Source organism: Zootoca vivipara, chromosome 3 (genome assembly GCF_965207765.1).
Source record: "Zootoca vivipara chromosome 3, rZooViv2.hap1.1, whole genome shotgun sequence".
Lineage (NCBI taxonomy): Eukaryota > Metazoa > Chordata > Lepidosauria > Squamata > Lacertidae > Zootoca > Zootoca vivipara.
This window is the reverse complement of record NC_142586.1, coordinates 68,902,833-68,928,547: the sequence shown is the minus strand read 5'-3', so window position 1 is coordinate 68,928,547 and position 25,715 is coordinate 68,902,833.

Here is a 25,715-nt window from a genome sequence, read left to right as displayed (position 1 = left end):
TCTTTCTTTCTTTCTTTTTCCTGTCCTGCTCACTAAAATACCGTGTTTCTCATATTATAAGACATGTCTTATATTTATTTTTTCCTCAAAAAAACACACTATGGCTTATTTTCAAGGGATGTCTTATTTTTTTTCCTCCTCCTCCTGCCGTGGCCGGCATTGCTGCTACGCCTATCACTATGTCTTATTTTCGGGGTATGGCTTATATTCCTTGAATGCTTAAAAATCCTGCTATGGCTTATTTTATGGGTATGTCTTAAAATATGAGAAACAGGGTATGGACCTTGGAAAGTATGCCATGCTCGATTCTGACCCTCTGGCCAAAAGAGGTCAGAACTTCTATGAGTCCTGGCGATCTCCCTGATGGTTTGATTCATTCTCCTGTCTCAGAAATGCAGTAATAATGAGATACCCTCCCCTGTAACATCTAAACTGGATACATTTCCTTTAAAGTGTAATTTGAATTTGATTGTTGTCTTGCCCATGAAATAAACAAAGTACCTTTTTACAAAGTTTAACGATACACAGTGAATCAAGATAATGTACAACATGTCAAACGACTGTTTCGTTTTAATGGATTCCTGTCTATATTTACAATTGCCTATTTAAGGGAGAGCTGAGATCATCATGAAGATCACCTTGTATGCCAGACTTCTAACTGGAACAATCAAACTTTATTGCTACTCCCCATTATTTTGTGCTGCTTTTGGTTTTTAAAAAACTTTTCCTGAGATTTCTGTATGCTCTCCTTAAGCCTATTTCTTGTGCTGAGAGATTATATCTTGAGGTCATGAAGACATGTTCAAAATGTTACTTTTCCAATGGCACTGTCTTGTCTTGATAATGGGGTAAAAATTCTTCTGGTTCGTTTGGCACAATAGCAATAGCTGATCTCTATGTTTGGTGAAATTAAAGTTCTCTAACTACATGCTACCTTAAATGTGTCGTTTGAAGGGTTTTAAAGAATTGTTCAGGACTTCAAATATTTAAAAAAACTCATCATTATTCCAAAAATGCAACAAGTCTCTATCAACAGCAAGTTGAAGAAATCCATTTGGAAAGATCATAATGTATAGATTCTCAAAGAAAATGTACTTGCTCTGCTCTTAAACAGACATTAGCTAAAACTGTAACCCCTGAGAATTTTGATAACAATAGGATTTCATTCTGGGGTAGGGAGTTGATTCTTTGGAAATAAGTACAAGACATGTTAGGCCGGCAAGTTTAACACAGTGCCAGATGAAAAGGGCCCCTTTAATTAAAGGAAACAGACTTCTTCAAACTCGTCTGCACCACAATCACGTCCACATAACAGTTTCTTTGAGGGAGAACATACTTCAGGAGCACTCAAGACTTCTGACACTTCACCTCAGCTACAAATAGAACCTCTATGACACTTCTCTGACACTTGAACTGTACAATATTTTCACATTTAACAGCAAACTTCTTGACATTGGTGCTGCTCACTATATCATGTGCAATTGTGTGAAATGCAGGTTGTCTAAGGACCACAAATGGGAGGGGAATGAAATGTAGCTTCACTGCAATTTTGTTCTGAAAAGTAACCAACCTGCATTTAAAATAACCTGAAAACTAAATGGAAGTGTGGATCTCCCGCCCACCCTCCTTTTAGGTCTGTTCTATGTGTTCTATGCTTTTGACCTTGCTATGGACTTCGGTTGGTTGCCTTGGTTGCCCAAGGGGCCTGGTAGGAGTTTTTTATCCATTTTTTCACCTACCTTGTAGCAATTCGTCACAATATTATGGTATTGGTGGTTAGGCATTGGAATATGCATATGTCTTGTGTGCCAGAGGACAGGTTGTGGCCATCATCCAACCCCTCCTCTTTTGGGTACCCCGTTAAAGGGATCCGGCGGTCGTGGATCCTGTCCGATGCCCTGCTGGTGGCAAGAGCCATGGAACGACCCCCGGTGACATCAGGGGAAGCTTCCAGTAGTATTTGCATCAACAAGCTCCTCCCACTGGTTGTTAACCCTAAATGACTCTCCACTGAGAGGGGTGGTGTCATGCTTGCTTGTGTTATCCAATGCCTAAGCCAATACCACTCACATGCTGTAACCAATAAAGTTGTGGCCTTATTTTGCCCATTAACCTAAATTCATGTGTCACCATGTCTTATTTTACTCTATGCGGGTGACAGGTCCTCGAATTGCAGGAGATGGTTAGCAGAGGAGGAAATGCAGGGAAATGGTAACCATTTTCACTTTGTAGAGGGTGATAGTGAGAGAGAGGCAAGATGGGCCTTAAGAGACAAAAGGACACAGAGCTACATTTCCCAGAGTTCCATTGAAGGATTGATTGTTAAACCACTCTGAGAATGGCAGCTGTGTGAGGGGAACTGGTGCCTCCTATCAGCTATCAGCACCTTTAACAAGTTGCAGCTCCCAGAATTCTGTGGGGGAAGCCATGACTGTTCAAAGTGGTATCATTCTGCTTTCAATGCATGGTTGTGAATGTAATCTCTTTCTCCCATGCAGAAGTGCAAATGGCTGAAACTACAGCCCGATCTCAGCAGTTCTCCCCTCTCCCTCCACTTTTATTTTGCATGCAACACTGTACTCTCAGCTGGTCAAGTGCAGCCCCCAGCTTCTCCACAGCTTCACATGCTTTCTACAGCAATCCCTCTATATAAAAGGTGAGATAATCAGCTTTTGTTGGGGCTGGCTTGGATCTAAGACAGTATCTGGACTCAAAACAAAGAAGGGCCTTCAGAGAGGGAATTTAGAGTCTCTTCTTGCCCGCAGAGAATGGAAGTGGCCTTTTATTCACTTTCCAGGACTGAGAAATTCTCATGCCCCGGAAAGCTCAGGGTCCAGCTTGAAGTATTACCCAGAGACAAACACATTTCTCTTAAGTGAATGAAATTTGGGCAGCAGCCTCTGAGCTGTGACAGACGATTTGGCATGGGCTGTTTGGCATGGGTGACCATCCTAACCAAACAGAACAACGGCTTTGTTCACCCACCTAAGGCAGCCCATGTTTGAGAGCGAAGGAAACTACCTTTCAAAGCCCTGCTGCATGCCACTGTCCTTTCAGAAGTTTTCTTCCTCCTCCCCGAGGAGATGGAGCAGGTTTATTAAATGAATGCAGTTCTCATGGCATGTGCTTGACATGCAAAGGGGTAAAAACAAAAGGCTTTCTGTCAGGGGCCCTGTTCTGGGAGGGCAGAGGTGAGGGCTGCCCACTTCCCGTTGGGTTTCAGAGCACACAGGACTATTCTGAAGGAGCACCTTGATCTCTGGCTATTGTGATATGTATATATAAAGGGACAACAGCAAATGCCCGTCTAGGCACTGCTTTGGGGCAGTTGAATTCTGAACACATTCAAGGGCAGGTCTTTAAACCTTTCTATGAATCTTGTCTATTCCCAATAAAAATTTAAAAGAGCTCGGCTCAGCTATATATACGACAATGAGTCACATTAACTGCCCCTAAATTCCAGTAATGTGTGTTTTAGTTTTCTTTTTTCTTTCTCTTGTCTGTTATTATTTATATATCATCTGCCTCTTTAAATATAGATCTGAATTGAGCCTGTATTAATATTGTGTATTTATGTTTATGAAGAAAAATGATTAAAGCTGAAATCCTATATACACTTGCCTGGGAGCAATCCCCATTGAATTCAGTGGGGCTTTCTTCTAGGCATAATGTATAATTTTGTGGAATAATGCATTAGTCGTGAATCTTTACATTACTCAATCTATATTTAATCTCTAATATTTTTTATTGGGGGGGGGTCTGTACCTCTTTCTACCTAACAGTCTCATGGCAGTTTACAGATTAAATATACTTGCATCATGAAGTTCACACACACACACACACACACACACACACACACACACACTACCCCAAAGCAATTAGGCTTGAGAAGAATCTGCCTAAATGCTGTGCGGGGGGGGGGGCATTTTCATGGGATGGGAGATAATTTCTCAGAATTGCATAACCAGGTCATTAAGCATGATATAAAAACTGGGTAATGTCTAGAATGTTTTGTAGAATGTTTTGTCAGACCTGATGGTTTCCATTTATAGCAGCTTGGGGGAAGTAAACCTGGACAGTGCCATTAAATTATGATAAATGTTGCCTGTGACCAGTGATGAAAATTATCCCCCGTCTGCCACAGAGGTCACCTTCCATCAGCTGCTGGTGGCAAAAGTAGACCACCGTTCCATTTGAAAAAAGAACTCTGTGAAGCTGACAGGTTTGCACTGCTTTACTAGTGGGTGGTTGCTTCATTAAACAAGCACACTCCTGCTCCTATGCAGATATTCGGCTTAGATGGATCTTGAATTGTATTCAGGTTCTGCATTTAAATAGCTCTTTTAAGTTATTCCATCCATAAAATGCAGCCAGGCTAAAGATGCTATGTTGTTGTTTAGTCGTTTAGTCGTGTCCGACTCTTCGTGACTCCATGGACCAGAGCACACCAGGCACTCCTGTCTTGCACTGCCTCCCGCAGTTTGTTCAGACTCATGTTAGTCGCTTTGAGAACACTGTCCAGCCATCTCGTCCTCTGTCGTCCCCTTCTCCTAGTGCCCTCAATCTTTCCCAACATCAGGGTCTTTTCCAGGGAATCTTCTCTTCTCATGAGGTGGCCAAAGTATTGGAGCCTCAGCTTCACGATCTGTCCTTCCAGTGAGCACTCAGGGCTGATTTCCTTCAGAATGGATAGGTTTGATCTTCTTGCAGTCCATGGGACTCTCAAGAGTCTCCTCCAGCACCCTAATTCAAAAGCATCAATTCTTCGGCGGTCAGCCATTTAAAGGCACTTTTCAAAACAATATGGGAAATAAAACACTTTGTGGTCTTTCCCCTTTTAGATCTGTAGCTTTATTGTTTCATTAAGAATTTTGCATTTAAAATATACTATGCTCCATCTACGGGAAACCCATAATCTATTCCAAAGCAATTCAGCATGCATTTGATACAAAACATGCTCGGTAAAGTCAGGGTTCAGTTCTCCTTTGCCATTAGCAATCTCCCTTTGTAGTTTGAAAGTGTAGCATTAAATAGCAGAGATTCTAAGAGTAGAAGTCTTGCGATTTAATCATCCTAATAGTACTTGGGCAACGTACCGATGACTACAATGTTGGGACTAGCTGCAAAGTATACAACACTTCTATAAACTAGGACTGGGTGACTCGTTTCCCATAAAAATGTTCAACAACTTCAAAAGCAGCCCCTGTCGATGAATTTTCAGTGCTTGCTTGGGCAAGAGTGACTTTTCTTTGGTTGCCTTCAGTGGTAGCAGCTTGTAGGCAAATCTGACTGTGATCTCTTATCATGCCTTCTGAAGTCGTCCCCCTCACTATGTGATTGCCAATTGGCTTGGCTCACCCATGTGACCAGCTCAGGGAAAACAAGCAATAGTTATGGGAAGAAAAAAATGGTAGCAAAGCAGCAGGAGATACAGGAAGCAATTCCAGCAATCAGATTTATTTTTTTTAATAAGTATATATTCTCACAATTGAGCAGGTTTCTGGAAAATATTCCTGCAGTTTGAAACAGGTTAGCCCAAAGTCTGAAGCTACTTTCACAAGAGCCCACAAACGTTAATAGTCCACAGGAAGCTGTCCATATAATTAATAACTTCTTCTATCATTGTATCATTGATATACATGGGCATTTAACTGCAGGATGAAGATTCAAGAAGATATAAAAGCTAATCAATATGCTTAAACAGAGCCCTACCTGTTGCCTAAATTGTGGTGTGTCTGCCAGCAATACCATGTCCAGTGCTTTACTGGCCTTAAATTGATAGAGAGCAGGAAATAAAATTTACATCTACACATCTATCTTATCTATCTATCATCTACATATCTACCTATCTATTATCATAATTTATATACCATTTGATTATAATGGATGTTAAATACAATTCCAAGTGTTTAAAAATAATTAAATTAACATTAACATTAAGGCAGATTAAAACACATTACCATCTGTGTGTCTGGATCACATAACATCGTGGAAGGCTGCATGGGTGTTGCGAGATGCCGCAAGGACCAGCCTGGCCTGGCGTGAGGTCACAGCAGCCTGTGCAGCGACACTGCAGAACCTAGCAGAATGCTCCACTGGCCTGCACAGTGTCGGGAAGTTGTGTGAAGTCACACGACGCACAACACGTGTGATGTCACACACATGTGATGCGCACCATCCAGCCCCCCCCCCTAATCTTGAGGGCACCTCTGTGTGAGCTGCTTCCTCCATGATTGACTTGTGGATGAACATGGCCTTATCATGGACTGACTTGGAACTCACTAACAGCACCATCAAAGCCAAGGGTTCAACAGATGAGCTACTTCAGTAACTTCTGGAGGAGTCAGTGGACTGAAACAGCCCCAGATGCTAGTCAATTCCTCCATTCGGACTACACCTTCCCCTGCCCACCACCACCAAAACTGGGGCAGCATCTTTATAACTCTCTGCTCCCTGTGTGGTCTTTTCCAACTCTACAGTTCTATGATTCTGTAATTTATAATCTATGATATCTAAAGCAGCACCAAATATCCAGTTTTAAGTTTTGGGTTGATTCTAGCAATTTAGGGCAGAACCTTTTCAAATATATTTTTAAAGTTGATTGTGCAATATTTACCTTTTAAAAACCCTTTTCAGCATTATTGCTTCCTCTGGTGCATGCTTTTTTGGAGCTATTTCCACATCAGTGGTCCAACTCAATCAGGGATCATGCAGTATTATGGGATAATATCACAGTACTCCATGGCCAATGAGATTTGGCTCTGCGGTACAGTGGTACCTCGGTTTATGAACACAATTGGTTCCGGAAGTCTGTTCATAAACTGAAGCGTTCATAAACTGAAGCGAACTTTCCCATTGAAAGTAATGGAAAGTGGATTAATCTGTTCCAGACAGTCCACAGAGTACTTAAACTGAAGCGTTCATAAACTGAAGCAAACTTTCCCATTGAAAGTAATGGAAAGTGGATTAATCCGTTCCAGATGGGTCCATGGAGTACTTAAACTGAAGCGTTCATAAACTGAAGCATGGGTGTAATTGGTTCTGGAAGTCTGTTCATAAACTGAAGTGTTCATAAACTGAAGCGAACTTTCCCATTGAAAGTAATGGAAAATGAATTAATCCGTTCCAGATGGGTCCGCAGCGTTCATAAACCGAAAATTCATAAACCGAGGTGTTCATAAACCGAGGTTCCACTGTACTTTTAATGAGAGAGAATGTGAGAGAGATAAGGAAGTGAATATTTTTGCAAGGAGGACTAAAAACAAACAAAAACAAAATAAACAACCCACCACCGAGGATGGTTGTTTACCAAAAATAAATAAATGCAATAAAATACCATACGTGAATCTGTTTGCCTTGCCTCTAATTTATTTGTCTGGACAGGTCAGGACTCTTAGCCACAGATGCATTTGTGCATGTTTGTTGATGGATTTGTGGGCTGGTGAAAACCACTGAAAGAAAACCTCAAGCTGCAGGCTGAGGGCATTTTGTTTTTGCTTTTCATATATTTAGCAAACAATCTCTCATGCTGCAGCTATATATAAAGATGTGAGAGAAATTACATTCTCTGGTAGAAAAGTTATTGCGCTTCTGAGCTGGGGAGCCATAAAACACACACACACACAGCCTGGGAGGAGAGAGAGGGATTCTCATTCACTTTGCTCTATAAATAAATCAATTTTGCAAACAGGAAACCCGTACATCCTGGCACTGCAACCAAGTCCCTGCTCCATTAATGAAAGCGCCATGTGTGTTCCTATGGCTGAGATTATACCACTCACTAAGGGCAGCCCTACCATGAGGCAGAGTGGCTCAGACCATTGATTTTGGGAATAAATATACTGAATAGCTAAGGATGCAAGCTAACCGCCCCAATCTGTGCCGGGAGGGCTTTGGTGAGTGGCGTAGCCTCATTGGCAGCCTGGAGGCCCGTGGCAACCACAGCGAAACCTGGTGGGGGGAAGGACTCAAACAGTTGGGTCCAACCCTCCTTCAGGGTCAGTAACAGGTCTGATGCCATCAGCAGTGAAATTAGCTCAGTATCCAGCAGAGCTCTCCCCTCCTTCAGAAAGGCTCCGTTTGGGGGCATTCCTCTGACCACCGCCAACTTGGATATCACCAGGATGCCTCTTGCGTACACATTTGGTGATTGGCAACTTTCAGACAACCCGCCCACTCAATTCACACACCCCCCCTTGCCTAGTGTAATTGTGGGGGGGGGGAGGTTAGATTGTTCCGCCTATTCTTAGTTATTCAATTTATTATTACTGTATTGTTATTTTAACTAGGGGTGTGCATTGGCTTTCTGTACAAACGGGTAATTTGGGTGAGGTTCTGCCATTCACAAATCATCCCAAGTTGGTTCACAAACTCCCTAAATTCCAGTGTCATTGTGGTTTCTGGTGCTCCCAACAAGTGACTATTGCACTTTTTATTCCTTCAGAAAGAAATACAGTCTAAAAACTAAGTTGACTAGGGTATTTGTATACAATGCCTGCACCTTCTTGGAGGAGAGGGGGCAACATAGGAGTGTGGGAAACTTTTTACTAAGACCGGCCTTTGATCCGTCTAGCTCAGTATTGTCAACGCCAAGAACTGAGGGCAGGATTTTAAGGTGGCCAAACTTCTGAGGGCCGCATTCTAAGGGTGGGTAGGGGGGAGATGCAGAAGTGGGTGAGGTCAGAGAGGGTGGGCAAAAGTGGGCAGGGCCAAAGACAAAACAAAAACCTGGGGATTGAACCTGGAACATTCTCCATGTATGGAGCTATGGCCATTCTACCTCAATGGGCAACATGTCTTGGACCAGCCCATATTTTTAGGGATGAGTGGATTATTCTATTATTCTGTGCCTTGTATTCCACTCTTCCTGCTTTCAGGTTTGGCAAAGAAAATTTCTAAATTTAATCTCAGAATTGTTGCTATATATATATATGCACCTTGCGCAGCACTTTTTAGCTCACACCATTGTTTTTCTCCTTACAGGTGACCATTGTGCATGAGTGCCTAACTAAACTTGATTTAAAACCCAATGCAAAAACTTGTAAAAGCAACTGTCTGATTATCACAGCGCTAAAAGTGGCCAATCAGCATTGGGTTTGTGACAACTTCACTTAGGACAATACAGACAAAGCAATTGAAAGTGTGTGCAAGGAGCACCCCGGTGACAGCAGAATCCCTCTTTGCTCTGTGATTTCGTCAATGTGCATTTGCACTCCTGTGCATTAGTGGCCTCTAAAGTGTGTTGAGGGAAAAGACAGGCCTGAGGAGCAGCAAACTAAAGCCCAAATATGTTTGAAAATGGGAGAAGGGTTTGTTAAGTAACACAGTGCCGGATTTATGTATAAGCTAAACAAGCTATAGCTTAGGGCCCCACTCTCTTGAGGGCCCCCCAAAAAATTTAAAGGAAAAAAAACAACTGGATGTACATTTCCAAAATATTTTTTTTAAAAAAAAACACCAAATAAAATAAAATCTACATACAGCAACAGTGGCAAATGGCTTTAGATCAGGCACCCCCAAACTTCGGCCCTCCAGATGTTTTGGACTACAATTCCCATCATCCCTGACCACTGGTCCTGTTAGCTAGGGATCATGGGAGTTGTAGGCCAAAACATCTGGAGGGCCGCAGTTTGGGGATGCCTGATATAGCCTATATTCAACACAAAAAACAGTGACAATTTGTTGTTGACAAAGGACAGCTGGTCATATAAAGGGCCCCATTACCTTCAGTAGCTTAGGGTCTCATCAAACCTAAATCCGGCCCTGAAGCAACACCAAAGAAATTCCAAACCTCATACATTTGGATGGGAAAATATTTTGTGAGCATTCCTAGTATATACACATGTAAATACGTACATTAGCTAAGTCTTTTATATTGTAAACCATCCTGTGATCCTTGTAGGAAGGGCAGTATAGAAATGTAATAATAATAAAAAAATATGCAGGCCTGTGGCTGCTAAACAGCTCTCACTGCAGGACGACACAGCACAGCAAGGCCTTTCTTCTCCCTTAGGATCTGAACTTATAAAAATTCCATCCCTTTCAGCAAAGACAAAAGCATGTTAGCATCTCCTCCAGCTACGCCTACTTTTTAATAGCGGGCATTCATGCCATTCTGTTGTCGCTCCCCACACCCCAAGTTTTTGTACTGTTCTCCCAGCTGGATATGTCAGTGTGGTGGGAAGGAGGGGGAAATTATCTTTTCCCTTGTTCTCACCCCACTCATATTCACTTAAAGAAGTGAATTTATCTTAGAATCTTAAAGATGTATCTGCCTGCTTTCTGATTTCAATAAAATAAATACCTTTGAGGAGAATGAAAAGGCTCGTTTTGATTCACACTCATTTGTCTGGCTATGTTTGTGTGTTCGGAACGAGCCTTTTGGCTAGTAATCCTGGGTTGCCATCAGGGTTGCCACTGAATGCTAGGTATAAGCCAATAGCAGATGCCAGAATCAAGTCCCCTTCTGCTGCTCTGGCAAAAAAATGGAATAACCAAGGGGCAAAATCCAGCACTGAGCTTTGGGGTTTAAAACACACTGAAAGTGAGGCAAACTATATATGGGATTACAGCTCAGGTGTATAGCATGCAGTTCTCTCACCTGTGGCCAGATTGATGTGTCCCAAAGTTTATTTGAGGGCACAGGTTTGAACAGAGAAGAGATCCATTGTCCACAAATTATGTGTTATATGTGTTTGAAGATATAGGAGGAAGAGAAGAACAGAACACTTACAGGTGACTTACAGGTAAATTATTATTATTAAGACATCTGAAGGCAGCCCTGTTTAGGGAAGTTTTTAATGTTTAATGCTGTATTGTGTTTTTAATTTTCGGTTGGGAGCCGCCCAGAGTGGCTGGGGAAACCCAGTCAAATGGGCGGGGTATAAATAATAAATTATTATATAACAATAAGAGTATTCAATCAGTCCTAATTTAAACAAATAGGCCACACATGTGTCCAAATAGGTATTTAAATGAGACAGACGATTCTAATCCATGCATTTAAACATAGAAAAGGCAGTGAGATATTCAGACCACTAAGTAGTATGTGGTATTCGTCTTTCTAGCCTTTCAGTGTTAAGTCTCCTAGCCACTATAAGGGCTTGCAGAACTCACTTTTGTTGTCCATCTGTTAGTCCCCACACCAAAGGGATATAATGTAAGAGTGTGTGAACACCCACAATTATCAAGGATTTCTCCAAAACAAAACAGAACAATAATTTCTTTCTGACCAGAAGGAAAACACCAGGGGACATGCCTGTATCATACGCCTCATTTCCAGCATCTCCAACCTCGATTTGAACTCGCCAGATCTTTCCTCTAAAGGTGCTGTGGAGTCCATTATACACCAAGCATCAACTTTTAAAAAACCAATCTCAACTTTAAATCCAGGTAAACACTACATATACAGTAGGTGCTAAAGCAAATTTAAATATGTCACATTATTCGCAGGGATGGAGAGGTATACAGTCATACCTCTGGTTGCGAATGTGATCCGTGCGGGAGGCACGTTCACAACCCGCAGCATTCTCAGCCTGAAGCGCAATGTCTACGCACATGTGTGACGTCATTTTATGCTTCTGCGCATGTGCGAGCGCCAAAACCCGGAAATAACCCGTTCCAGTACTTCCGGGTTCGGCGCGGTCCGCAACCCAGAAACACGCAACCCACAGTGTTCGCAACCCGAGGTATGACTGTATTATCATGGTGCAAAGGAAAGAAAATGTGTGTCACCTTGAGTGGCCACACAGGAGACTCAATGCCAACTAGTAGTGAGCTATAATTCCTCTTCCATTTTTGCAGATCAGTTCATCACCATACCCCTGGCAAATCCCCCCTCTTTTTTTTGCAGAGTGGAAGAGAAATTTCTAAGAAAATTTCAGGAGCAAGGGATGCTTAAAGTATGGCACTCATTGCTGACATTTTATTACCTTTAATTTTAGTTCAATACTAAACATGGTGTGGGTTTAATTTGCAAAAGTGTGAATGGAATTATGTTGGAGTTGTTGTGTGTATGTGCTGCAAGAAGGCTCAGTTAAGTGGTTAAGCTCACCACAGGAAACAGCCATTTAGCAAAGTTGTCTTTACTAGGCAGACAACAACCTATACCAGGCTACATACACACACTATTTACATTAGCCATCTCTCACTGAGCCATCTCTCAGTGCATTAGCCATCTCTCACTGAGCCCAGAGAGGGTTCTTTGCTTCTGAGTTCTTGCTGTATTAAAGTCCACAGCCAGTTCAGTTGCTTGCAAAGTCCTGCAACTGATAGTTCTCTGAATTCTGAAATTTCCAATTCCTTTCTCAGATACGCTCTTCAAAAAGTCTTCCCTCAACTCCATAGTTTCAACAGCTAGCCTTCAACAATTCCTGCAGTCCCCTACCATGATGCTGTAACCAGAGCCCTTTTATACACAAGGTTACTTGCCAAATCAGCCCAGTAGCTCAATAAGAGAGTAACAAAATGCCTGAGGTGCATTGTGGGGAATGAGTCATCTCTGCTGACTCACGGAGAATTAACCCATTAACTGCATTCCTTAACTCTTAGCTTTCCAGTGGAAATCTCAGCGCAAAATCCCCACCCCAATCACCTTTTGTGCAGCAGTTAGGGGAGAATCTCTCAGGAGATGAAATAGGTTCTTAAAATTTCTGCATTGAGCTAGTGGTGGTAACTAGAAAGGGAGCAGAATTCTTTTTTTAGGTGTATAGTGAGCCTTGATTGTTCCTATTCCTTTGCTTGAAGATTCTGGATGCAAAATCTATAAAAGTATGCATGATGCAGATGCGGTTTCATCAGGGAAGAAGGGGAAGAGTTTCAATACATGGATCTCCTAGCTCAGGGGTCAGCAAACTTTTTCAGCAGGGGGCCGGTTCACTGTCCCTCAGACCTTGTGGGGGGCCGGACTATATTTGGGGGGGGGGGGTGAATGAATTCCTATGCCCCACAAATAACCTACTCATGTAAAAACACCAGGCAGGCCCCACAAATAACCCAGAGATGCATTTTAAATAAAAGGACACATTCTACTCATGTAAAAACATGCTAATTCCCGGACCATCCACGGGCCGGATTGAGAAGGCGATTGGGCTGCATCAGGCCCCCAGGCCTTAGTTTGGAGACCCCTGTCCTAGCTCCATGATCATACAAACATCTATTATTGTTTAATGGTGTTATGTGCATTTTTCCAAGGATAGGTAAAAAAGCCTATTTCCCTTCAGTGTGCTTAATCATAGGTATGTTCAGGGGGATTTTCTTTGCAGATTATTTTAACAACCACACGCCAAAATCAAAATTTAAATTGTACACATTTTGTACCCATTCTTTCCCTGAAATATGCATTTTTGTGCACATTTCCCCATAAAAGTAACATTTTTGTGCTCATTATTTTGAACCATTATTTTGTATCACAAAATTCAGAGAAGTGTGTTTTTGTGATTGAGTCAAGATTTGTGAATGAGGTCAGTTTTCTTGAAAATGCAGATCAATGGATTTCTCCTCCATCTCAATCCTTGCAGAAACATGAACTTCTTATATACATTTAACATTATAGTATTTTTAATTTTTGCAGCTTCACTGCTGCCAGTAGTGTAATAAAACGTTTCACCTGGAGGAAGTGTGTTTTGTAATCACATAAATCCAGTTTAAATTTATTTGGATTCAAATAACAGTTGGATTTAGGCAAGTGTTAGATATGGGCAAATACAGTAAACACCATGCTTTCCTACACCCACTTCAGATAATTATTTACCTAGGCCTTCTCCTAATATGTCTGCTTATGCCTTATTTCACCGTAAGTTAAATATTTGCATTTCTTCTCCAAACATACTGCTGTTTAGCTGCATCCAACTGGAAGTGCAAATTGCACAGCAATGCTAGCAACAGTGCCCCAGAATGGCAGTTAAGCAGGCATAAGGTTTGGAAATATAGCCCTAAGTATCGCCAATATACTTTGCAAACAGATTCTCAGCACAGAATTATGATCATCATATGCAACAGTTATGGTGCAGTTTATTTGAAAGATACATTTTAAAACAACATCTCATTTAATGGGACTGGAACGATTTTGTGGAAGGAATAGCTTGCTTATTTAAGGAGGATCAGATATACACATATGCTGCTGCAAAGGTGCTTGCCTCTGTGTAACATGATTCCAGTAGGGTAAACCACTGGAACCATTCACCACATCCAAATCTATCTATCTATCATCTATTTATCCATCTATTTATATATTGTGTTTGTGGCTGTTTATACTACATTCCCCAAAGGTTGAAGTGTTTTATAAAGCTGATGTTTAAAAATAATGCAAACATATTTGCTTAGCCCTGTAGAACGTTTCGCAGAGATTATCTCAGTAAACATTACAACGATCCTTTTTATCATGTCAGTATTACAGAGGTTGTGAGTCAGTGGCTCACCTAAAGTCATGCAGTTTGTTCATGCTGGAGATGACATTTGAACCTTGGACTGCCTGCCTCACACTCTCGGCTGCTGTGCAACACCAGTTTCCACAGAGACTGGGCTAAATATCACATGTATACACTTCTGCAGGACCATTAATCCCCTGTGAAAGGATAGAAGAAGAATATTGGCAACATCCAAGTAGCGGCCTCGGCCCACCCCCATCATTCTGCCCAGACCACTGAGGTCCAGCTCCGAGAGCCTTCTGGCAGTTTCCTCACTGCGAGAAGTGAAGTTACAGGGAACCAGGCAGAGGGCCTTCTCGGTAGTGGTTCCCACCCTGTTGAACGCCCTCCCATCAGTTGTCAAGGAAATGAACATCTATCTGACTTTTAGAAGACATCTGAAGGCAGCCCTGTTTAAGGAAGTTTTAAATGTTTGATCTTTTGTTGTGTTTTTAATATCCTGTTGGAAGCCACCCAGAGTGACTGGGGAGGCTGGGCCAGAGGGGCGGGGTATAAGCAATAAACTGTTGTTGTTGTTGTTGTTGTTGTTGTTGTTGTTGTTGTTGTTGTTGTTGTTGTTACTACTAGGTTATGTATATCAGAAGCATAGCCTCTATGTTCCAGAGCCGGGATAGGCAATGTGGTTCTATCCCATCATCCTTTGCCATTGGTCATGGTGGCTGGAGCCGGTGGGAGTTGTAGTTCACAAGATCTGGAGTGCAATGCTGTCTACTTTTGCCCTTGAAGAAAGTTAATTAAAAATGTTTCATGAAGCTAATGACCAGATTCTGCCTTACAGTACAAGTTTTCCTAAATAAGTAAATTAGCAATTAAAAGAATTACATGAAAACACAGGGGCATTGACATTACCCATTATCTAGGAAACTGATGACCTTTGCACCCATAATCATCTGCAATTAGCCATGACAGTGTATAAACAAAGTCCACTAAATTCTAACAGGAATTAAGTCACCCTTAATAAAAGAATGCATTTAACTGAATTCCCATGTTCATCTGCTGGATCCAGAGAAGAGTGTGGCTTATAATGAGCTCAGCAGCTGCAGCAAAATGGGGTGATGATGCTTTATATTCCCCGTGGCAGAGTCACAGCCAGCCCAGCCCATCTCCTATTGTTGAAAAAACAATGCCCTCAAATCTGTCCTTTAGCAGGACAAAGCAGCTGGCCAGCCACTAGTTCTGGAAAAGATGTATTATGCAGTAAATTGCCAGTGGAATGCATGGAATGCTTCCCAGCCGATAGTCACTGTACAAGCTCTATCAGCTAGCACCATGCTCTGCTGCTCAGTTTTCCAACTGTGAGGGTAAAATAGAAGGGTTAAAGGTTGACCCTCAAATGAAGGTGTGCCTATTCATAGTCACAGCTAGATGGGATAGGATATCTAAGCACTCTGGTCTCAGCTGTCCTGAGATGAGCTAGTACAGATGGCCAAATGACTATCTACATCCAATTATGCAATGGTGAGGACAGCCAAGACGGTGGAGCTTTGATGTTTCACATGCAAATATGAAAGATTACACATTTGTTCAAGGAGAGCATTTCACCTTTATATTTCTCCTTCCCAGTCAGAACACTCATTCAGGCCAAAGAGGCCCTTTGATGAGAAGACTTTGTGTGCTTGTAGTTGCCTGGCCATCCGTATGTGCTCATACTATTAACAAGTCAACCATTAATGACATTTCCCCATAAATGAGAGAGCCGTCTTAGAGTCGTTGTATGGAAGCCTGTTTTTCTCCTTTGCATTCAGACATCTTATTGAGGTTTGCTTGGGTATATACTGATAGCATCCCTGAAACTCAGAAACAGTGTGGGCATTGACAGAAATATGCACATTTGTTTTGGGGAAAGGGTGGTGTCTTCCTCACATGTACCTGCTACATATTTTATGATTTTATTTATTTTAAAAAGGTCCATTCTGCCTCTTACTCCATTCTGTCAACAGGTTCCCAAGGTGACTTACAGGTGTGTTGAATGTTCACAAGTGAAAACTTTCAACACAAAATCCAGAGGAAACCATGGAACTCCCCACCCCCTTTCATTCGCTAATCATTGACAGTATTAATATTACTTTGGAACATCCACTTTCCCAGAAGTGTAATAATGTTAAGTACTTCAAACTTTTTGTCCTTCCAGCTTGTCCCTAGACAATGTATAGGGAACCTTTAGTATTCAGAGTTAAGTTGCTTGCAAATGGACAGTGTAATATGTACTGTATCTCTGAGTACTTCTTCCTAAATTAACATGCCAGCCAATCACCATAGCACTGCAACACCTGGAAAAAGCTGGGGGTCTGAAAACCCTTCTGAGGTTTCAAAGAAAGCACATGATTAATCATGATGATATGTTAGCATGAAATCCATAATGACAAAATCAAATGAATTAGTACCACCACCACCTTAAAAATTAAAAATGGTGGGTGTTTTGTTTTTTTTACCCAAAATAATAATAATAATAATAATTTATTATTTGTACCCCACCCATCTGGCTGGATTTCCCCAGCCACTCTGGGCGGCTTCCAACAAAAATATAAAATACATTAAAATGTCACACATTAAAAACTTCCCTGAACAGGGCTGCCTTCAGATGTCTTCTAAATGTCAGGTAGTTATTTATCTCTTTGACATCTGATGGGAGGGCGTTCCACAGGGTGGGTGCCACTCCAAGAAGGCCCTCTGCTTGGTTCCCTGTAGCTTTGCTTCTCGCAGTGAGGGAACCGCCAGAAGGCCCTTGGCGCTGGACCTCAGTGTCCGGGCAGAATGATGGGGGTGGAGACGCTCCTTCAGGTATACTGAACAACATAGAACTATGAAATATAAGAGCAATCAAGTTTAAGCTGAAAAACCAGCAAATGTAGGTGAGAGAACAACTCCAACATGCAGTAAAGGAACTCCATTCTGTACCGAAAACAGTTATAATATTTAGCACTGCTTAGCATTCCATTTTAGCACTATTAGATACCTATAAGCTGCCAGCAGCCAACCTTAAAGCCTTTAGCTGTTGCCCATCTCCAATGCTTACATTTACTTACAATTGTATGACTTCTTCATATCTGACCATGCATTGCAGGCTCACAATGGTTCAAATGTGAGGTAGCCACTAACCTTCATACTGTACTAGAAAACAGGCTGCTATTTGTTATTGTCTGCATGGAGGAAGTTGCAAATGAGCAGAAATACTTTGTTATACAAATCTGTCACAATTGCACCACTCCTGCTTGAAGCTGGTGTGACTGTCGCAATCACAGCAATCCAAAAAAAGTGGTTCACATAAACGTTTGGTTTACATGTTCTCATGTGTAAACCTTGCATTGGAAGGAAAAGGTGCCAAGATACAATGTAGAATTAAGCTATCCTAAAATAGCTACATTGAGGTGCTAAGTAAGGGCATTCAGCAAACTCACTCTCTGGTGTTTTATGAGAGTTGTGAAAATAATTGATTTAAAGCATTGCAACTGTCATCAACTAAAACTGTGTGATTATTTTTGCAATCCCAAATTTCCTGCTGAGTTACAATTTATATCAACAAACTAATTAGATTTTTTTCTGCCGATGCTAACAAGTTTATCTATTAATTTATGTGAGCATTTAAAAACTGCTAAATGGAAAGAAGTGCACTGTGTAAACATTGATTTGACTTTCAAAAGGTGTAATGTCTGCCGCTCACTCAGATTTATGGTGAAGATAGAGAAAATCCTTTGTGTTGCGCTTGAAGTTTCAATGATACTTGCTAAGTTGCTGCAGTAGCTGAAAACAGTCAGCAGTGGGAGACTTGAGCTTGATTGTACGTTGCAACTTTCTATTGAAGTAGTCTTTGGGACCACAAGAAAAACATTTATCATACGGCTGTCCCCATGTTAGAGCTACACGTGTGCACTGCATACCGGTACATAGTGCAGTGTTAATGTGCTCCCATCCCCATTGATGTCCATGCATTCAGCAGACCATTGGAAAGGACAACCTATCAGCATGAGGTATATTCCCAAATAGGCATCTTGTGTGTTCCTGACTGGGGAGATTGCCTATGTACACAGAACAATGACATATTCTCTAGTTTCCAACAATCCACTTAATCGCCAGACCTTGGGGGCAGAACCAGAAAGCAAGTGGATGTGGTCCTGCTCCTTCTTTGTAGGTATGCTGTTCACCTGTAGCGCAAGGCATAAAGATCCCCAGTAAGATTAATAAGAACAACAGCTCTATAGCTTAGTTTCCCCACAATCACCACCACATGGAAGAGTGACCAAGGGACTAGACTGTGAACCATTTATTTGTTTAAAAAGTGTAAAAGCAAGAATTTGTTGTTTAGTCATTTAGTCATGTCTGACTCTTCATGACCCCATGGACCAGAGCACACCAGGCATTCCTGTTTTCCACTGCCTCCCGCAGTTTGGTCACACTCATGTTCAGGCCCGGCCCTACGTGCAGGCTGGGTGGCGCAGGGTACCATGGCGCTGGCCCGCCAGGAGGGCGCCGCGAGCTGCGGCCACCCGCTGGCCGACCGGTCCGCCGCGCAGCTGCGCCTGCCCGCCCACCTGCCACGCAGCAGCGCCTGTTGCACCCGCGCTGTGTGCGGCGCCCACCCGCCCACCGCGCTGGGAAACGGGGTGGGAGGGCGCCGGAGGATCCGGCACACCATGGCGCCGGGAGCGCTTAAGACGGTGCTGCTCATGTTGGTAGCTTCGAGAACACTGTCCAGCCATCTCGTCCTCTGTCGTCCCCTTCTCCTTGTGCCCTCCATCTTTCCCAACATCAGGGTCTTTTCCAGGGAGTCTTCTCTTCTCATGAGGTGGCCAAAGTATTGGAGCCTCAGCTTCAGGATCTGCCCTTCCAGTGAGCACTCAGGGCTGATTTCCTTCAGAATGGATAGGTTTGATCTTCTTGCAGTCCATGGGACTCTCAAGAGTCTCCTCCAGCACCAAAATTCAAAAGCATCAATTCTTCGGTGAAGCAAGAATACTTGCAGCTTAAGGTAAGAAAGTGCAAGAGACAAACCCTGCCCCCCCCTGAAAATATGAAAGTAATATCAATCTTGAAATGTTAGTTAATTTAAATTTGTATACCTCCCTTCATCCAAAGATCACAGGGTGGTACACAACATAAACATGAGAACACAAAATATATAATAAAACGAGAACAGACAATAACCTTCCTCCCACAAGCACATTTAAAAGGCCAAAGGCCTGGTTATAGAGAACTGTTTTTGCCTGGTGCCTAAAGATCTACCTGGGCCTTCCTTCTGGTATATTGTAGGTTTTAACACTGAGGGATATAGATTGTGTGTGGATGGTATGTCCATGTGAGGAGAGGTCATAGAGGCATCCTCTCCAGTGCACTGAGTTGCTGGCAGTACAGCCAGAACGTGAGCTGGTCAAATTGAAAGTGATGTCACAGGAAGAGCTCACTGAGGATGCAGCGCAGCCTGAGAGAGGACAGAGGTGGGTCGAGAGACGCATTGGGCGTTGGTTTCATCCACTGAGAAAGTGAAGGTAAATGACAAATAGACACAAACGGAAGAAAGTCAGAGGGGGAAATGTGGCAATGGAGCAAGTGAGGATTAATGGATGCTCATGAGAGAGGAAGGTGAAAGCATATGTGCACATGCATGTGATGGTAGGGCAGGAACCAGGCATGCAGGAGAAAAGCAGGAGGAATGAATGAACGAAGGCAGGGGAACTGCGGGTGGATGATAATGAGGAGGAATTGGAGGAGGAAGAGAAAGAAATGGGAAGCCAGGTAGCAAACAGGCAAGAACCAAGGAAAGTAACAAGAGACTCAAGTAAGGCATTTACTGAAGCAAGAATAAGGGGAAAGAACATTAAAGGTAAAGGTAAAGGGACCCCTGACCATTAGGTCCAGTCGTGACCGACTCTGGGGTTGCGTGCTCATCTCGCATTATTGGCCGAGGGAGCCGGCGTATAGCTTCCAGGTCATGTGGCCAGCATGACAAAGCCGCTTCTGGCAAACCAGAGCAGCACATGGAAACACCGTTTACCTTCCCGCTATAGCGGTTCCTATTTATCTACAGTGGTGCCTCACTAGACGAATTTAATTCGTTCCACGGGTCTATTCTTATAACGAAAAATTTGTCTAGCGAATCCCATAGGAATGCATTGAATTTTTTTTTTAAAAAAATTGCCCATAGGAACGCATTAATTGAATTTCAATGCATTCCTATGGGAAACCGTGATTCGCTAGACAAATTTTTTCATAAAACGAATTTGTCTAGCGAGGCAACCTCCGCTAGAAAAATCCTTTCTTTAAGCGAAAATTTTGTCTTTTGTTTGTTAAGCGAGGCACCACTGTACTTGCATTTTGATGTGCTTTCGAACTGCTAGGTTGGCAGGAGCTGGGACCAAGCAACGGGAGATCACCCCATCACATGGATTTGAACCGCCGACCTTCTGATCAGCAAGCCCTAGGCTCAGTGGTTTAGCCCACAGCGCCACCTGGGTGATTAGATAAGAAGGAAGGAGGTCTGTAAAGTCTGGGGCAGCAGACCCCCTTGACTGGCTAAGTGGCAGGAGTATAAATAAATATGCCTATAGTTGAGAAGAGCCATAGCCTTGAAATAAGAAGGGTTCTCACCAAGTGGCTCCAAATGTAAGAGATGTGCTGGAGTTCTGACGGCACTTAAGACCCACATGGAAGTATGGTAGGAATCCTCATACCTCTCCATCTCTAGTTAAAGACATTCTAACTCCCAGACTGGCAAAATCTCGAGCTCTGTTTGAGATTCAAACCAGAAAGCTTGTACATCATTCTCATCATTCTCCCATCCCAATACTGTCATTTATGATTTATTAAATGCCTAACAGCAGATGAAGGGAAGTGGGTTTCCTAGAAGTGAGAGATGAGCAGAAACATAGATCCTGGTTACTGAATGAAAAAAAACTGGGGGAACAAGCACAATGGAAGGTCCATTGGTTGATGCACATAGTAAAATGCAGTGGAACACTCAGCTTGTCACTCACCAGAAAGAATTCATCTAGGACTTGCTGCAAAGATTAGTTCTCACAGAGAGTAGAGGCCTTCAGGGCTTCTTCGAACCCTTAGAGAAAATCCTGACCACATATGATCATAACCCCACTTTGGGCATTCTGTACAAACGCTCTCAAGGATGAGCAGCCTAGCTCTGTTCTCTTGATGCCTATGCACATCTCAGCCATGCCCCTGGCTGACATGGAATTGGCTTCAATCTGATGGGGGCCTATGCACATCTGGATCCCTCCACAGGAAAGGAGCTCCGGTCAACCAGGGTTCAGACTGTCACTGAATCAGCTTTTAGGGAGCAGCACTAGCTTGCTCATTCTCTAGAGCAGTTGTGGATGGCATGGTGGGATGGCAGTGATCCATCCTGATAACTGAGTTGCTGCTGCTGACTTGGGAGGAAAGGGGGAGTGATGAGGTGCAAGCACACCAGCAGAGCCAATCTGACCCTCCTGGTGGTGTGCTTGCACCAGGCTGTCCTCTTTGTCACCTTGTCCCTCCAGCTCTCCTTCCTGGTAAGCAGCAAAGGAGCCTGTTGGAGCACACCTGGGAAAGCATTTCAGAGGCATAAGGTCTCTCAGCAAACAGTGACATGTGAGGGAGGATGGTGCAGGAGGGATGTCCTCTCAGCAGTGGCACAGCTGCTTTCCGAGACAGGGAGGGCTATCTGTTGCCGACAAAATTCATGCACTAAGTCTACGCGTGGTGTTTACATTTTTAGAATTTTTCTATTGGTTCAAAATCAAACACCTCTCCCTATCCCACTTTTGGACCAAGCACTACATATGGACACATGAGCCTCAAATCTGACAATTAAACTATAAAAACGAATGGTTAGAAATCATTCACACACACACACACACACACACACACACACACACGAGAGAGAGAGAGAGAGAGTATCTTGTTAATGTTACATAGTGTTATGTTTTAACATTTTAATAATCTTGTGATTGTAATTTGTTTCAACTGCTTTAATGTTGTAGTTTAAGCTGCTGGGAAAGGCGGTTTTATAAAAGCCATTTTATAATAAGTTTTATATAACACTTTTCTCCTTCCTTTAGTTTTGGAAATAAAATATAGAAAACACCGAGAGAAACCTTGAAATGCTTTTACACTACATCTCCCTCTTCTTGAGTCTGACGAAAAAGCCATTTAGGCCCAAATTTGCAAGTACCCATTAATGATGTATTTGAATTCTTTGGATGAATGTAAGATTTCAAAACACACTCCAATGAAAGGTTAATGTATGCAGCACATAACAGAAGACTTCCGTGCAATCTAAGCTATATTCTAACGACTATTGCAAAGCAGAATAAATCACAGGAAAAATTATTGTTCACGTCTTAAATATAATTAAAATGATTAGTTAATACAATAAACAAGCAACTGACAGCTTGACAATTTTATGACCCGAAAACAGATCGGGAAAGAGGCTCCTTTGCTCAGATGGATGGATGGATGGATAGATAGATAGATAGATAGATAGATAGATAGATAGATAGATAGATAGATAGATGCCAGTTTCCTGGGTTCTATCATATACAAACATGACTATGAAGTGGAAGGCAAAGTTGGCCTCTGCAAAGGAAATGGCGGGAGCAGGGAAGCAGAAATAGACTGAATTCCCAATGGACCCCTTTGAGTCCTGTGGCTCCCCTTGTGTGGACAAAATGAATGGGCATCAATAGTGGACAATGTTGAGAAGGGACACCAGTTAGTTTAGAGTCTCTAAGTGACCCTTTTATTCTCCCATAGAAGGGAAAAGATGCATAATTTGTGGGGGATTCCCTGGCTGATGTTCTGACCCATCTGCATCAGATCCTCATGGGAGAAAGGCAGGTCAGTGGCTGCAATATCACTGATAGCTCTAACAATGGCCAGAGGTGAGCTGAGGCCATGTAAGTTTCACCTTCCAGTTTACATTTCCCAAGCTCTGCCCCATTGACCTTGACCTTTTATTTTATTTTATTATATTATTTTAACCACTTGCCTGGTGCATGGCACCTGTGAGAGTCCCAGATTAGGCTCTTCAGATTCTGGACCACCAGACTCAGAGTCTGAGGTTTCCAGACCATCTGTCTCAAGTTCTGTTGACTCTGAATCACTCGCATCAGGAACCCAGTCCAGTTCCCCAGCTAGTAGTACAGCAGCCCTGAGCTCAGCTGGCTCCTCTTCCTCCTGCTTCTCCTCTTTTCTGAGCTTGAAGCCAGGGTGATGACAGCCTCCACAGAGAAGACTGCAATTGGGAGTAAGAAATTCTCTATGGTGGGCACACTGCAAATAAAAACAGTAGAAATCAACCATTAAAAAATTTAAGGGGTGAAATGTATAATCTTACAGATAACACAATCAAATTATAAGATACCGGTAACTTCTATTATGTAATTGGAAACATGATAATACTATAAGGATTGCTATTAATTCCTGGATCAAACTAATGATCAGTTGAAGCCAGCGTTCACTCAGCCCCTCCAAAGTGGCCAACCAGAGATTGTATCACTGAGACTTGAAGAGATATCCATTAGCTGAGATTGATCCTTGGCACCAGGTTCAAGGGCTGGCTCAACCAGGAGCCTGTGAATCAAAGTTCAGGTGACAGGAGAAAAACACAGCAGATGACAAACAGTGGCTACTATCTCCAGTGGTCACCACTCACCCATAGAAGCTCCTTTCTGACCATCTCTCTATTATTATTATTATTATTATTATTATTATTATTATTATTATTATTATTATTATACTGCCCTATACCTGGAGGTTTCAGGGTGGTTCACAGAACAATAGGCAAGCCCTTCTGCTCAAGCAGCCATTCTCTTCATAGCTCCACAAGGCTGCTACTTGGGAAACAATGACATTTATTTTGTTTGGTTTCCCCTGTTGTGCTGAGCTGAAGTTAAGCAGATATGAAGATGGAGCACTTTGGTTAAAGGTGTGGCGGAGAGGGAGAGAGTAAGAATCCAGCTTGAAAGTAGGCTGCAGGAAGATGGAGTTGAAGGGGCCTGTTTGAAGGTGAAGACGAGGAAGGGATCAGCTTGAGATAAGAGTTTGTCGCAATCAAGAGAAACGTTTCCTTGGTTTCTGTGTTTACAAGTGGCCCACACTGGGAGAAACAGCATCCCATAGTTGGCAGTCCTGTGTGTCTGCCAGTGAGTGAGAAAGGGAGTGATGAAGGGATATTTAAAGGCATGTAAATATTCTACATATCTGGGCAGACTTGTCTAAGCAAAAATGTGCTTAGCAGGTGCTGAAAAAAACACAGGGAAGACACCTCTCTGAGGTCAATTCCAAAGTTTAGGTGCTGCCACACTAAAAGATCAATTTCTTACGAATGGTCTATGATTGTGGAAACTCCATAATGCATGTATTTTGGGGCCTGCTAAGAACATGTGGAGGGTTGGGGCTAGTAGGTGAGATGGTATGAGTGATTTTATAGCATGCGAGAAAGTTCTGAAGGTAACAATATGTCTTTTGAACAAGTACCATCATTTCAGACAATTATTTACAACCGAAACAATCTCCCATGTTACCATCCCTGTTTCATCCCTGATTACAAAATTGCTTTTTTGTTAAGTTTGGGATTTGAGAAGGAGCCTTTGTATAATGGAGTTCTTTGAGCCAAATGTGTATTGCTTTAGAATCTGGGGCTGCCGGCGCCTTAATACTTTCTGCCACTAGAGGACTCTCGTAGACACCAGTCTAAAGAAGGTAACTTTATTGCTCATAGTTCATTAAGAGTACTAGCAGGCAGGGTGGAAGCTCTATTGCATCCTAGAGCAGTTATCTAGCTAGTTATGGAACGGAAGACAGCTCTTTGGCATTTATTGGTGCCCTGTGACACCTAAATTATCATAAGGTCAGCGCATTGGTTGAACCTCAGCAGCACTTAAGCACTTTTCGTCTCATTTGTGGCCACCCAGGCTAAGCAATTTGAAAAGATAAAAAAACACATAATCAAAATAACAGCAAAATGGTCAAGTGAAGGTAAAATGATAATGCAATGCACCATATTTTGTTTTTGTTTTTTAAAAAGGAAAGCTGCAAAAAAAAGGGCAAGCCTGGTTTAATAAGATGCTTCACTACTGTATCAGGATCTGACAGCAGATTACTCCAAGCAGCCAGCGTGCTATGCAACTCTGTGAAAAAGTCAATAGAAACCTGTTGATATGATGGTGCCATATCTGTAGGAAACAGCAAGCAACGGCAAGAGCATAAGATTTGCAATGATCTAACTGCCTGCCCTTTAAAAAAACAAAAAACCCTGTTCCTAGCAGGACTAGACAGCCTGATGATTAAAGTGCCACC